Source organism: Rhinopithecus roxellana, chromosome 21, assembly GCF_007565055.1.
Source record: "Rhinopithecus roxellana isolate Shanxi Qingling chromosome 21, ASM756505v1, whole genome shotgun sequence".
Taxonomy (NCBI): domain Eukaryota; kingdom Metazoa; phylum Chordata; class Mammalia; order Primates; family Cercopithecidae; genus Rhinopithecus; species Rhinopithecus roxellana.
In genome coordinates, this window is record NC_044569.1 from 47,230,781 (window position 1) to 47,246,480 (window position 15,700).

General features: G+C 41.8%; 1 protein-coding gene and 1 pseudogene across 2 annotated transcripts in view; both read right to left on the minus strand.

The window, feature by feature from the left end:
* MAPK4 (mitogen-activated protein kinase 4) overlaps positions 1-15,700 on the minus strand; it is a 181,541-nt gene that overhangs the window by 119,238 nt on the left and 46,603 nt on the right. The window lies entirely within an intron of this gene.
* On the minus strand, positions 3,957-5,385 carry LOC104672912 (annotated as a pseudogene).

Below are 15,700 nucleotides of genomic sequence, written 5' to 3' on the forward strand. Positions count from 1 at the left end.
TTTTCTCTTTAGATTTGGGATGCTCTTACTTGCCCTGATCCATCCTTTCAAACACCTGCCCCACTCCATAATAATGATAACACTTTTACCAATGAAGCCAACGCTTTCTCATTAGGCTTGTAGATTGTGTCTAATTGCATGTGGTCTCTAACATTTCTAAAGATAGAAATAAATATAAGCATTACCTTCATACATTTTAGATATAATGCAAAAACACAAACATTCTCAAAGCCAAGGGAAATGTAGTAAGGACAAATAAAAGATGCAGCGTTTACCCCCAGTTTTATCTGAAATATGGGAATAGTCACTGGAAAAGGCCTGAAGGTCTTGGTGAACCCCAGATTTTATATATAAATTTTTACGGTGGAACTGTTTTTTAAAAGCTATGTCAATACAGAAATGTATGAAGAGACATAGAACTTAGCCTGTATATATTCTTCCTCTTTTCTCCAACATTAATCAAACTATTATTTGGGGGTATCAAGTAGAGCTTTACAAGCAAAATGGGGAGAAATGGAGAAACAGGAATGAAAGTAGGTACAGGGCTTAGTAACTAGTTTGGGTGAACTGACTTTAACAAGCACGCTTTCAACAATACTGGGGAAGCCCAGAGGTCATTGAGCAGGCACGTGAGGGTCATCATGAGGGATCAGAGATGATGGGAGAGCTCAGAAGGTTAAGCCTGGAGATGGAGGTGGGTTACACTGCAGTGAGAAAAGACAAATACCAAGATAAGTAAACAGAGATAAAATAAAGTCAGCAGGAATAAATAGGGACTAATAGGATAGATGAATATATGAGGGGGAGTTTATTAAGGAATATTGACTCATATATTCATCTATCCTATTAGTTTTGTCTCTTTAGAGAACCCTGACTAATACAAGCCCTCTTAAATATATTATCTTATTTAAGCCTCAGGACAATCCTGAGAAGTAAATAACAATGACCATACTTTAAGGATGAGGAAATCCTATTCTAGAGGCTGAGGAGAGTTGAGTACTTTGGCTTGAGGTGCCACAGAAGCTAGGCAGCAGAGCTGGGATTTAAATCCAGGCAATCTGACGTGATGCCAAGCCGCCTCTACCAGGTATCCCACTGTCCAGGCATCTTTCAACTTTCTTTGTAGCATTAGAAGCCCCACCTTTTTTTCCCCCAAAGGAAGATTTACACAGAACCTTAAGACAAATACCCAATCAAAATGGAGTTTCTTTGGCAAATAAATACACAAGGAAGAAGTGTTCAAAGCCAGCCCCCACCACCTGAAGCGACACTGAGGAATCCTAAGGTCCCCTGGAACTCAGTTTGTAAACCAGAAGTCTAGTCCAAATCCCTCATTTTATGGAAAAAGAAGAACCGAGGCTGAGAGCAGTACTGTGGCTCAGCCACGTTACTACTTTGTGGCTGGTTGTAGATTTGAACCCAGTTTTTCCCCAAGGTGTCTTGAAAGAGTTAGGAACCTCAGCTTCACCTTTCAGGTAGCCTCTGGCCTGCAATGTGCTTAAAACCATTCAAAGCTGTTTCCTACCTGTCTGTTGTTCTGAAAAAGCAGAACTGAACTTGGGCAACCTTGTATCCTTGAATCTAAATTATCATTATCCCTCCCAAATTAATATTTAAAAAATACACCTGTGGCAGACATTACCAGTTGTCACCCAAATGGTGTTCTCCTCTTCCTCCACAGAAATACAACTTTTAGTTGGACACTAGAACACCCATGGAAAACTCCATCTCTCAGCTGTTTATGACCAGCGGGATGCATGTAGAATTGATGTGTACAACTGCAGGATCAGGTCTGGAAAAAGAGGGGCATGTCCTGCCTTTCATCCTTTTTTCCTTCCTTCTGGCTAAACTGCAGGCACAATGGGAGCCATTCTGAGTCATGCCAATGAGGACAATATCTCAGGAAAAGCGAACAACAAGATAGAAGGAGCCTGGGTCCCCAAGGCTATGGAACTGCTGTGCCACGGTGGACTGCTTGTCCTGCAGTGTTATATGAGAAGGAAGTAAATTTCTGGATTGTTTAAACAACTAATATTCAGGCTGCAGCTTCTACCACAACTTAGACAGAAGAGGGCATGTGCACTGGACCCCTTCATCAGGAAGCCCTGGATCTCCCATACAAACAATTATGAAAGAACGTGGCCAGGAGCGGTGGCTCACACCTGTAATCCCAGCACTTTGGGAGGCTGAGGCGGGAGGATCACTTGAGGTCAGGAGTTCGAGACCAGCCTGGCCAACATGGTGAAACCCCATCTCTACTAAAAATACAAAAATTAGCCGAGCGTGGTGGTGCACACCCTGTAATCCCAGCTACTTGGGAGGCTGAGGCAGGAGAATTGCTTGAACCCAGGAGGTGGAGGTTGCAGTGAGCCGAGATCGTGCCACTGCACTCCAGACCTGGCAACAGGGGCAAGACTCTGTCGAAAGAAAAAAAAAAAGAAAGAAAGGAAAGGAAAGAAAGAAAGAAGAGAGAGAAGAAAGAGAGAGAGAGAGAAGGCGGAAGGAAGGAAGGAAGGAAGGAAGGAGGAAGGAAGGAAGGATAGAGAGGAAAGAGAAAGAAAGAAAGAAAGAAAGAAAGAAAGAAAGAAAGAAAGAAAGAAGAAAGAAAGAAAGAAAGAAAGAAAGAAAGAAAGAAAGAAAGAAAGAAAGAAAGAAAGAAAGAAAGAAAGAAAGAAACGAACGCACGGGCATCCAGTTGCTCAGGACCCAGTCCTGGGCACCAACACAGCACGAGCGAGTGGGCACCTGAACATCCGCTTATGTGACTAACGGCCAGCCTCCAGGAAAACATTTCTCCACATCTCTTGCCCTAGTCCACAAAACAAAAGGCTACTGTGTCCAAGTGTTGTGAAAGATTGGGGATTGTGACATCGCCAACATCAGGGACAGACTCAGAGTGCAGGGAGAATCTGAGCAGTGCCAGCCCTTAAGTATTGACTCATCAACTCCTCCCTCAGAGACCAGCAATGTAACAGATTCCTGAATAAGCAAGAAGTATTGCTTCTCAGAAGGGAAGAATCCTCATTTTCTTGATTCTATTCATCTTCCAGTTCTTGATTCTACCAGTACCATGTGATAACCACAAGAGTTACATATGAAAGTTATGGAATAGTTTGCAGTATTAAACAATTTGTAAACTTTAAATACATACACATCTAGATAGGTCTAGAGATAATATGTGTGATACATGAAACTGATTTTTAAAAATTTTTAATTTTTGTGGGTATGTAGTAGGTGTATATATTTATGAGGTATATAGGATATTTTGATACAGGTGAAACTGATCCTTTACATTGGCAACTACATATACTTGAAAAGTTACAGTTAAAAATAGTTTTATTTTTATAAAAATAATGATTCAAATAAGTGTTTTAAAAATTAAGTAACAATTTCAACCTTATTTAAATTTTAATTTAAAGTTTGGTATTATTCATGTGTTTTGATCTTAAATTTGAGATATTTTAAATACTGTTTAAAACTTTTAAAAAACATTAATTTAGAATGTTTTAATTTTGATTTATTAGTTTAAATCTACATTTTGATGGTAATTCATTCAAATGTGACACACATTTAACTTTTTATTCTTTCAGGTCCTTACTGACAATTGAACACTAGTTATATTAAACAACATTAATTAAGGATTATTCTGAAATGAAGGCAGGAAAATTTGCTATAGAATATATAATTTATGAATTATATGTATATCTGATTGTTTCATCCAAACATTGTCCATTAGCAGAATACCCAACAGACATAATAATAAATTCTATTACCTTTAACATTTTGCCAACTTTCAATGACATCAAGACCATAGCTTTCCACATGTCATTTTAAAGGTATATTGTCAATACAGTTGAATAGAATACATTAAACAGTAATTTATAACTTTTAATTATTTAGACATGGTATTTCATTCATTTGGCTTCTTGCCCTGAGCTATACAAATGTTAGAAAAGGGGCTGATTTAGGGTCTGTCTTAGGGCAATTAAACTTATGTCCTAAACAATGCAATGCTCTGCTTTACTTCTTCTTTTTTTTTTTTTGACCCTAAACCATCTTTTATTGCGCACTTTAGCCGTGAGACTGGGGCCAGCCGGTGCACTCTAGACCTAGTATTGCAGGTTGGCTTTCTTCTTGGCCTGCACCTCCAGTATGCCTTCCATGTAGTCCTCATGGGTGAGCTCCGTGGCACCCCTGCACAGTGAGATCATGCCCACCTCCACACACACAGCCTTGCACTAAGCCCCGTTGAAATCATCTGTGCAGTGGGCCAGCTCCTCATAGTTTACGTCAGGACTGACGTTCATGTTTCGGGAGTGGATCTGCATGATTCTGGCCCGGGCCTCCTCGTTGGGCATTGGGAACTCGATCCTGCTGTCCAGGCGCCCCGAGCAGAACAGGGCAGGGTCCAGAATGTCCACCCTGTTTGTGGCTGCAATTACCTTAACTTGGGTGTTGGGCTGGAAGCCATCCAGCTGGTTCAGAAGCTTCAGCATTGTCCTCTGCACCTCCCGGTCCCCAGCCTTCTCACTGTCAAAGCGCTTGGTGCTGATGGCATCCAACTCATCAATGAAGATGATAGAGGGTGCTTTCTCCTTGGCCAGGGCAAAGGCGTCCCAGACTAGCTTGGCACCATCTCCAATGAACATCTGCACAGCTGGGGGCCAGCCAGCTTTAGGAAGGTGGCCTTAGTCTGTGTGGCCCAGGCCCAGGCCAGGAGGGTCTTCCCTGTCCCTGGGGGCCCATACATCAGCACCCCTTTTGGAGGTTGGATCCCCAAGTTCTCAAACTTTTCCTTGTGGTTCATTGGCAAGACAATGGCCTCCACCAGCTCTTGGATCTGCTTGTCCAAACCCCCAATGTCATTGTATTGCTCCGTGGGCCTCTCGTCCACCTCCATGGCCTTCACCTGCGAGTCATACTCTGTTGGTAGCGTCTCCAGGATCAGATAGGAGTCTTTGTTCACACCCACCAGGTCTCCTGGCTTTAGCTTTTCAGCATCACCAACCCAATCACAGGAAGGAAGTACGTCTGTCGTCTAGAGGTTTTGATCACAGCACACTTGCCCTTCCTCTGGGGGTCCAGGTCAATATGGGCATCATCCTCCTCTTGGTCATTACTGTCAACATCTAGGAGCTCGATGATGTTGCAGACAAGGTACAGCAGGGTCTTGTTCACTCTGATTTTCTCACTGTTCTCTTTGATCTTGTCCTTCATGGCTTGGAGCTCATGGGTGACTCTCAACACTTCACTCTTCATGATCTTGATCTCACTGTCCAGTATCTGTGTGTGTGAGATGATCTCCCCTGTGGACATCTTGAGCACCTCCTCCCCAATTCCATCTTGCTTGGCCTCATCCCACACGGTCGCCATCTTCTCCTGCCGAGTCACTTGCTTTACTTCTTAGATAAGTCAGAGCCCACAATAGTATAAAAGTAAAATGCTAATTGAAATCATAAAAATAATTCATTGGTTATTATTCTACAACCTATGTATGGTGTATATAAGACTTACAGTCTCTGTAGGACTATGTGTCACACAAGGGTTGTTTTGACACAATCAATGTTTGCATATAAGTGCATGTATTAGTTACCTATTGCTTTGTAACAAATCACTATAAATTTAGCAGCTTAAAACAACACATATTAATGATATCCCAGTTTCTGTGGGTAAGGAGTGTAGACACAATTTAGTTGGGTCCTCTGCTCAGGGGTCACAAGGCTTCAATCAAAGTGTCAAATGGGCTGCATTCTCATCTGGAGGCTTGACTGGGGAAGAATCCAAGCTCATTCAGGTTGTTGGCAGAATTTATTTCCCGGCAGTTGTAGGATTTAGGGACCCAGCTTCTTACTGACTACTGGCTGGAGGCTACTCAGGTCTTAGAGGCCACACACAGCTTCCTGTCATGTGGCTCTCTTCACAGGCCCTCTCACACATGGCTGCGTGCTTTTTCAAAGCCAACAAGAGACACTCTCTCCTGTCTGCTAAGACAGAGTCTTCTATAACATAACATGATCATAGGAGTGACATCCCATTACTTTTGCCATCTTCTATTGGTTAGATGCACAGGATCTTCCATTATCAAGGGAGAGGATTATACAGGGGGGTTATAAAGGGGTTATATTCATTGCGGGTCACCTTAGGATGTGTTTGCCACAGTGTGTTTTCTAATGTCCTGTAAGGATGAAAAAGTCTTGAAAAAGTTCTCACCTACCTAGAGAAGCAAGTTGGCAGACACGATTTTAAGAGATTCATCCAGGGCTTTATGTTTCTCTGGCTATAGGGTTCCACACCAGGAACTCTGCAGAAACTGGCATTGTTGTTTGCCAAAGATCTTTATAACCTTTCTAAGTATCTAATCAAATAACTCAAGATGGTAACCTGTCACTCTCTTCTTTCTGTCTAGTTAGAAGATTCTAGGTGTACTACTCATGCCCTTAGAGAAGACATTTCACAATGTTTAAGGGTTGTAGGCTATGAATTCAGCAATAATTTCCTGCTGGCTCCATGACTGCAAGGTGCTATAGGATGTACACAGAAGATGACCCCAATCCTGTCTTCTTAGAATTTGCATCCCTGTTGGCAAGAAAAAACAAGAAAAATGTCCAAGAATGCAATTCTGCTCTAATGTCATCCCTTCCACGCTGAGCCCTCCAGTCACAAATTCCTCCTCTCAGCATGCACATAAATATACAGCCTCTTGTTCTATGCCCTCACAAGTCCTGTTTGATTATGCACCTGAGATCTTTCTCTCCCACTATACTGGGAGTTCCCTGAGGGTAGGGGTGACATACTCATATCTATATGTCCAAGACCTAGAATCATCCCTGACACAAAGCCATTGCTTATGATAGGTTTAGATGAATGGATGTATGGATGGCTGGATATATGGATTATAGCAAAAGAGCCGTGAAACGGAAAATATTGTAGGACTCCAGGTGTAAAACCTTGTTCAAGTCATAACACTTCTCTGAACTTGTATCCAGTTTCTCCATTAGTAAAAATGAAATTGTACAATATTCAGCAAAAGATCCAGATATAAATGAGTATTCTCTTCTAAAATCCATATAATATAAAATTCAAGATCAGACAAAACTAATCTAAGGTCAGAATGGGAGAGTGAAAAGAGCTTCCTAGGAGGGAGCCTAAAGAAGTCTTCCAGGGTACTGGAAATAGTCTATGACCTTATCTGGTCACATAGTGTAAACATGTGAAAACTCTGTCAAGCTATGCATTTCAGGTTCTTGAGGTTTGCTTTATGTAACTCATACTTTGATCTTTAAAGATTATGGAGTGTGCCTGAGGGCTCTGTGTAAAGAACACAGCCCCATTCCTGCATAAAGAGTCAGTATTCTGATCAGGAAAAGTGATGTCAATGGTGTGATCATCTCAAAGAATCCAGCAAGCATCAGAGTATTTCTCAGTTGTTTAATCCAATGTTCCTGCATCTTGCTGACGTAGGCAGGTGACTCCAGAGGAATGTTTTCATTTCCTCTGGGCCACTTTATCTTTCTCTGCAAACCCTGAAGATCAACTGCTGCGTCATTAAATGACTCCCTGAAGCCTTCCTTGAGGCCAGGGAACAATGTTCCCACTGTTAGAGAGATGGGCAGCTCTCCCATGGGATCATATCTGCAAGGTTACATTCTGGTCTGGGCCTAGATAAGGAGCTCAGCGACACCTTCTAGCAAAAGGTCAGCTGTGCTCACTCATTTGGTGGAGGCCTGTCAAGATGCACCCAGGGCTGCTCCTAAGGTAATTTCTCTGTTGCAGATTTTCTGCAGCCATGAACAAGTAACTTCTGAATGTTCTCTTGATATCTCCACCTTAATTTTTTAAAATGTGAGAAGTTGCACATTATTGGATGCGCATGGAAGCCTCTAGAGATGGCAGAATAAAATAGCTTTTCTAAACACACATGCTTTTGGAGAAATAGTGTCTCCAAGTGAGTATATTGGATGTTGGTAAGAAACAATTACTCCAAGTCATGTGATTGTGCTCCCTTTCCTGAACTCAAACTCTATCTGAACCTACCCAAATTTGAGACATTTTGTCATGTAAGCAAGAACCTGCTCTTTGCTTGTTGGGTTCATGTCACTCATATAAGAAGACTGTCAGTTCATTCACAGCCAGTCCATGCCTCAAGCATGTCCTTCTTCTCCGCAGTCCCTGGCCCAGGGCTGGGCACACCCTCCCTCTATGATCATTCAATAGTTGGTGACTTAAGTACATGTCCAAATCTGGTAGTTCTATAGTTCAAGCATAGAAAAGCAGCCCTCACCAAGAACTGTCCTTTGCACTAGACAAGTACTGGGAGAAATAACATATTAGTCCTCAAGATGCTCACTGTCAAGTGGAGAGAGAGGAGAAGGAGAGGAGAACTTGATAAGCTACATCTTTTTACTGTGATAGAAGCCCAGGAGAGCAGGTAAACGGGAGTATCATTCGTTCCCTGCACACCATCTGTTCAGTCTTTGTTTTATCAATAAAGACATGGCAGCAGAAGAACGATTACCATTTATGGAGCTCTTGTCTCTCAGCCCTGAACAACCCCTTCTAGTCTCTGTTCAGTTATATTGGGCTAGAAATCAGAAAATGTGCAAATCACAGTGCTCCTTGATGACTGGCTCTGTGTTAGTTTCTGCCAACAGGGGGCACTGGAGGGAGGATGCAAGGCAGGAGGAGGGTTGCTCCTGTAGCTCATCCAGTGGTGGCTCTTCACCTTGGCATTGAACTTGGTTCTGGTTTCCCATTTTCCCACACTCCCAGAACCAGCCTCACCATACCCCTCAGAGGTACCAGCAGTCTCTGGGCAGTACCCTGTTCTCCAAGGTGTGAGCCTCTGCTCTGGGAGGCCCTCCTCCAAGGACCTAAGATGCCAACAGCAGCCAAGTGATGGTCCCTCCTCTGAAGGCTGAGGTATGGTTCTATGAGCCCCACTTCTCCAAGCTTCTGTCCTCTGTTCCCTTGGCCTTGGGGGTGGTGGCTGCTTCCTGTGGTTATATCTCTATGTTACCTCAGGGTAGGCCTCCCATGCCTGTTTAATCAACTCCCTCCTTAAACTCTGCTAAAATAAATGGTGTGGTTCTGGTCTTCTAACCATGACTCTGGTTGGTACAGAAGGGAGGTGATGAGATTGTAGACAAGTTAATTCACCTCTTGCAAAATTCCATTTTCTTTTTCTGCAAAAATGGGTATAATAACAGTAGCCATGTCATATGGTTGTGAGAAGGAATTATTGGAGTGATGTTGGTAAAGTCCTATCTGTACTACTTGGCACATAGTATTTGGCAGAATGGGAACCAGGATCTAGGCTTCATGATCCAAGATCTTAATTTTTCTGTCAGATATATCCACCATATCTATAGACCGATATGACCAAAGGGAGTGCAGCATAGCAAACGAGTGGGCCTTAGAGCCAAAGTGTCTGGATTCAAATCCTGCCTCCACCATTTACTACCTATGTGACCTATGGCAAGTTACTTAACCTCTCTGTGCCTTGGTTTCCCCATGGTAAAATGGTGGTAGCAGAACCTGTCATAGGGATATTAATACAATATCAACCACTTAGAATAGTACAAATATTTCTAATTTTCTGCCTTCTGGGAACATAGCATTGCACTTAGAACAGCACCTAGCATGTAGAAGAACAGTACCTGACATCATCACCATCATCATCAAGAATCGATTGTGGCAAAGTAGAAGTGCAGTTCTCGTCACAAACACCTGCATTTAAATCTCCTTGACTGCATGAGCCTCTTCTTGACTGAGTGTCCTGACAAGTCACTTTACCTACATGAGCCTCAGTTTCCCCAGCCCAATAAGAAGACATATCTCACAGGTTGGAGGGGTAAACATAATACAGCATGCAAAATGGGCAGTATAATGTCTGGCAAGCAAGTGCTTGATAAAAAGCATCTGCTGCTGTGACTAATTTCATCAAATCTGATGGCCCCCAAAATCTCTTTTTTGGATCATTGGTCCATGCATGAAGTAAGTTTAGAACAAGGATAATACTTTGAGTTGTCATTGTAAAAAAAGGGAAGTGGATCTGTATCTTAAAGGTTTCCCAAACTGAAGGATGACACTCTTAGATGATAAACAACAAGAATTTTATTTATTTATTTATTTATTTATTATTATACTTTAAGTTCTAGGGTACATGTGCATAACGTGCGGGTTTGTTACGTATGTATACTTGTGCCATGTTGGTGTGCTGCACCCATCAACTCGTCAGCACCCATCAACTCGTTATTTACATCAGGTATAACTCCCAATGCAATCTCTCCCCCCTCCCCCCTCCCCCGATAGGCCCCAGTGTGTGATGTTCCCCTTCCCAAGTCCAAGTGATCTCATTGTTCAGTTTCCACCTATGAGTGAGAACATGTGGTGTTTGGTTTTCTGTTCTTGCGATAGTTTGCTGAGAATGATGGTTTCCAGCTGCATCCATGTCCCTACAAAGGACACAAACTCATCCTTTTTTATGGCTGCATAGTATTCCATGGTGCACATGTGCCACATTTTCTTAATCCAGTCTGTCACAGATGGACATTTGGGTTGATTCCAATTCTTTGCTATTGTGAATAGTGCCACAGTGAACACACGTGTGCATGTGTCTTTACAGCAGCATGATTTATAATCCTTTGGGTATATACCCAGTAATGGGATGGCTGAGTCATATGGTACATCTAGTTCTAGATCCTTGAGGAATCGCCATACTGTTTTCCATAATGGTTGAACTAGTTTACAATCCCACCAACAGTGTAAAAGTGTTCCTATTTCTCCACATCCTCTCCAGCACCTGTTGTTTCCTGACTTTTTAATGATTGCCATTCTAACCTGGTGTGAGATGGTATCTCATTGTGGTTTTGATTTGCATTTCTCTGATGGCCAGTGATGACGAGCATTTTTTCATGTGTCTGTTGGCTGTATGTATGCCTTCTTTTCAGAAATGTCTGTTCATATCTTTGGCCCACTTTTTGATGGGGTTGTTTGTTCTTTTCTTGTAAATTTGTTTGAGTTCTTTGTAGGTTCTGGATATTAGCCCTTTGTCAGATGAGTAGATTGCAAAAATTTTCTCCCATTCTGTAGGTTGCCTCTTCACTCTGATGGCAGTTTCTTTTGCTGTGCAGAAGCTCTTTAGTTTAATGAGATCTCATTTGTCAATTTTGGCTTTTGTTGCCGTTGCTTTTGGTGTTTTAGACATGAAGTCCTTGCCCATGCCTATGTCCTGAATGGTACTACCTAGGTTTTCTTCTAGGGTTTTTATGGTATTAGATCTAACATTTAAGTCTCTAATCTATCTTGAATTAATTTTCGTATAAGGAGTAAGGAAAGGATCCAGTTTCAGCTTTCTACTTATGGCTAGCCAATTTTCCCAGCACCATTTATTAAATAGGGAATCCTTTCCCCATTTCTTGTTTTTCTCAGGTTTGTCAAAGATCAGATGGCTGTAAACAAACAAGATTCAATGCCATCCCCATCAAGCTACCAATGAGTTTCTTCACAGAATTGGAAAAAACTGCTTTAAAGTTCATATGGAACCAAAAAAGAGCCCACATTGCCAAGACAATCCTAAGTCAAAAGGACAAAGCTGGAGGCGTCACGCTACCTGACTTCAAACTATACTACAAGGCTACAGTAACCAAAACAGCATGGTACTGGTACCAAAACAGAGATATAGACCAATGGAACAGAACAGAGTCCTCAGAAATAATACCACACATCTACAGCCATCTGATCTTTGACAAACCTGAGATAAACAAGAAATGGGGAAAGGATTCTCTATTTAATAAATGGTGCTGGGAAAATTGACTAGCCATAAGTAGAAAGCTGAAACTGGATCCTTTCCTTACCCCTTATACGAAGATTAATTCAAGATGGATTAGAGACTTAAATGTTAGACCTAATACCATAAAAACCCTAGAAGAAAACCTAGGTAATACCATTCAGGACATAGGCATGGGCAAGGACTTCACGTCTAAAACACCAAAAGCAACGGCAGCAAAAGCCAAAATTGACAAATGGGATCTAATTAAACTAAAGAGCTTCTGCACAGCAAAAGAAACTACCATCAGAGTGAACAGGCAACCTACAGAATGGGAGAAAATTTTTGCCATCTACTCATCTGACAAACGGCTAATATCCAGAATCTACAAAGAACTCAAACAAATATACAAGAAAAGAACAAACAACCCCATCAAAAAGTGGGCCAAAGATATGAACAGACATTTCTCAAAAGAAGACATTCATACAGCCAACAGACACATGAAAAAATGCTCGTCATCACTGGCCATCAGAGAAATGCAAATCAAAACCACAATGAGATACCATCTCACACCGGTTAGAATGGCAATCATTAAAAAGTCAGGAAACAACAGGTGCTGGAGAGGATGTGGAGAAATAGGAACACTTTTACACTGTTGGTGGGATTGTAAACTAGTTCAACCATTATGGAAAACAGTATGGCGATTCCTCAAGGATCTAGAACTAGATGTACCATATGACCCAGCCATCCCACTACTGGGTATATACCCAAAGGATTATAAATCATGCTGCTATAAAGACACATGCACACATATGTTTATTGCGGCACTATTCACAATAGCAAAGAATTGGAATCAACCCAAATGTCCCTCTGTGACAGACTGGATTAAGAAAATGTGGCACATGTACACCATGGAATACTATGCAGCCATAAAAAAGGATGAGTTTGTGTCCTTTGTAGGGACATGGATGCAGCTGGAAACCATCATTCTTAGCAAACTATCACAAGAACAGAAAACCAAACACCACATGTTCTCACTCATAGGTGGGAACTGAACAATGAGATCACTTGGACTCGGGAAGGGGAACATCACACACTGGGGCCTATCAGGGGGAGGGGGGAGCGGGGAGGGATTGCACTGGGAGTTATACATGATATAAATGATGAATTGATGGGTGCTGACGAGTTGATGGGTGCAGCACACCAACATGGCACAAGTATACATATGTAACAAACCTGCACGTTATGCACATGTACCCTAGAACTTAAAGTATAATAAAAAATAAAATAAAATAAAATAAAATAAAACAAACAAACAAAAAGAGCAGCAGAATCCTCTGCAGACACAAACGACGCTGTCTGACAGCTTTGAAGACAGCAGTGGATCTCCCAACACAGAGGTTGAGGTCTGAGAATGGACAGACTGCCTGCTCAAGTGGGTCCCTGACCCCTGAGTAGCTTAACTGGGAGACATCCCCCACTAGGGGCAGACCGACACCCCACACCTCACACGGCAGGGTACACCCCTGAGACGAAGCTTCCAAAGCAAGAATCAGACAGGTACACTCACTGTTCAGCAATATTCTATCTTCTGCAGCCTCTGCTGCTGATGCTCAGGCAAACAGGGTCTGGAGTGGACCTCAAGCAATCTCCAACAGACCTACAGCTGAGGGTCCTGATTGTTAGAAGGAAAACTAACAAACAGGAAAGACACCCACACCAAAACCCCATCAGTACGTCACCATCATCAAAGACCAAAGGCAGATAAAACCACAAAGATGGGGAAAAAGCAGGGCAGAAAAGCTGGAAATTCAAAAAATAAGAGCGCATCTCCCCCTCCAAAGGAACACAGCTCATCACCAGCAACAGATCAAAGCTGGACAGAGAATGACTTTGACGAGTTGAGAGAAGAAGGCTTCAGTCCATCAAACTCCTCAGAGCTAAAGGAGGAATTACATACCTAGCGCAAAGAAACTAAAAATCTTGAAAAAAGAATGGAAGAATGGATAACTAGAATAATGAATGCAGTGAAGGCCATAAACGAACTGACAGAGATAAAAACCATGACACGAGAAATACGTGACAAATGCACAAGCTTCAGTAACCGACTTGATCAACTGGAAGAAAGAGTATCAGCGATTGAGGATCAAATGAATGAAATGAAGCGAGAAGAGAAGTCTAAAGAAAAAAGAGGAAAAAGAAATGAACAAAGCCTTCAAGAAGAATGGGATTATGTGAAAAGACCAAATCTACATCTGATTGGGGTGCCTGAAAGTGAGGGGGAAAATGGAACCAAGTTGGAAAACACTCTTCAGGATATCATCCAGGAGAACTTCCCCAACCTAGTAAGGCAGGCCAACATTCAAATTCAGGAAATATAGAGAACGCCACAAAGATACTCCTCCAGAAGAGCAACTCCAAGACACATAATTGTCAGATTCACCGAAGTTGAAATGAAGGAAAAATTGTTAAGGGCAGCCAGAGAGAAAGGTCGGGTTACCCACAAAGGGAAGCCCATAAGACTAACAGCAGATCTCTCAGCAGAAACTCTACAATCCAGAAGAGAGTGGGGGCCAACATTCAACATTCTTAAAGAAAAGAATTTCCAACCCAGAATTTCATATCCAGCCAAACTAAGTTTCATAAGTGAAGGAGAAATAAAATCCTTTACAGATAAGCAAATGCTTAGAGATTTTGTCACCACCAGGCCTGCCTTACAAGAGACCCTGAAGAAAGCACTAAATATGGAAAGGAACAACCGGTACCAGCCATTGCAAAAATATGCCAAAATGTAAAGACCATCGAGGCTAGGAAGAAACTGCATCAACTAATGAGCAAAATAACCAATTAATATCATAATGACAGGATCAAGTTCACACATAACAATATTAACCTTAAATGTAAATGGACTAAATGGTCCAATTAAAAGACACAGACCGGCAAACTGGATAAAGAGTCAAGACCCATCAGTTTGCTGTATTCAGGAGACCCATCTCACATGCAGAGACACACATAGGCTCAAAATAAAGGGATGGAGGAAGATCTACCAAGCAAATGGAGAACAAAAAATAGCAGAGGTTGCAATCCTGGTCTCTGATAAAACTGACTTTAAACCATCAAAGACCAAAAGAGGCAAAGAAGGCCATTACATAATGGTAAAGGGATCAATTCAACAGGAAGAGCTAACTATCCTAAATATATATGCACCCAATACAGGAGCACCCAGATTCATAAAGCAAGCCCTTAGAAACTCACAAAGAGACTTAGACTCCCATACAATAATAATGGGAGACTTCAACACCCCACTGTCAACATTAGACAGATCAACGAGACAGAAAGTTAACAAGGATATCCAGGAATTGAACTCATATCTGCACCAAGCAGACCTAATAGACATCTACAGAACTCTCCACCCTGAATCAACAGAATATACATTCTTCTCAGCACCACATCGCACTTATTCCAAAATTGACCACATAATTGGAAGTAAAGGACTCCTCAGCAAATGTAAAAGAACAGAAATTATAACAAACTGTCTCTCAGACCACAGTGCAATCAAACTAGAACTCAGGACTAAGAAACTCAATCAAAACCACTCAACTACATGGAAACTGAACAACCTGCTCCTGAATGACTACTGGGTACATAATGAAATGAAGGCAGAAATAAAGATGTTCTTTGAAACCAATAAGAACAAAGATACAACATACCAGAATCTCTGGGGCACATTTAAAGCAGTGTGTAGAGGGAAATTTATAGCACTAAAGGCCCACAAGAACTTTCAACCAGGAAGAGGGAACAGAAGCTCGGAATGTTAAATCCACACTACTCACTGACTTGCTATCACATGGCCTAGTGAAGTTATAAATTATAATTGACATCTTATCTACTTCCAAGAAGGATTTTCAGTGCCCTACAATAAAATGTTATACA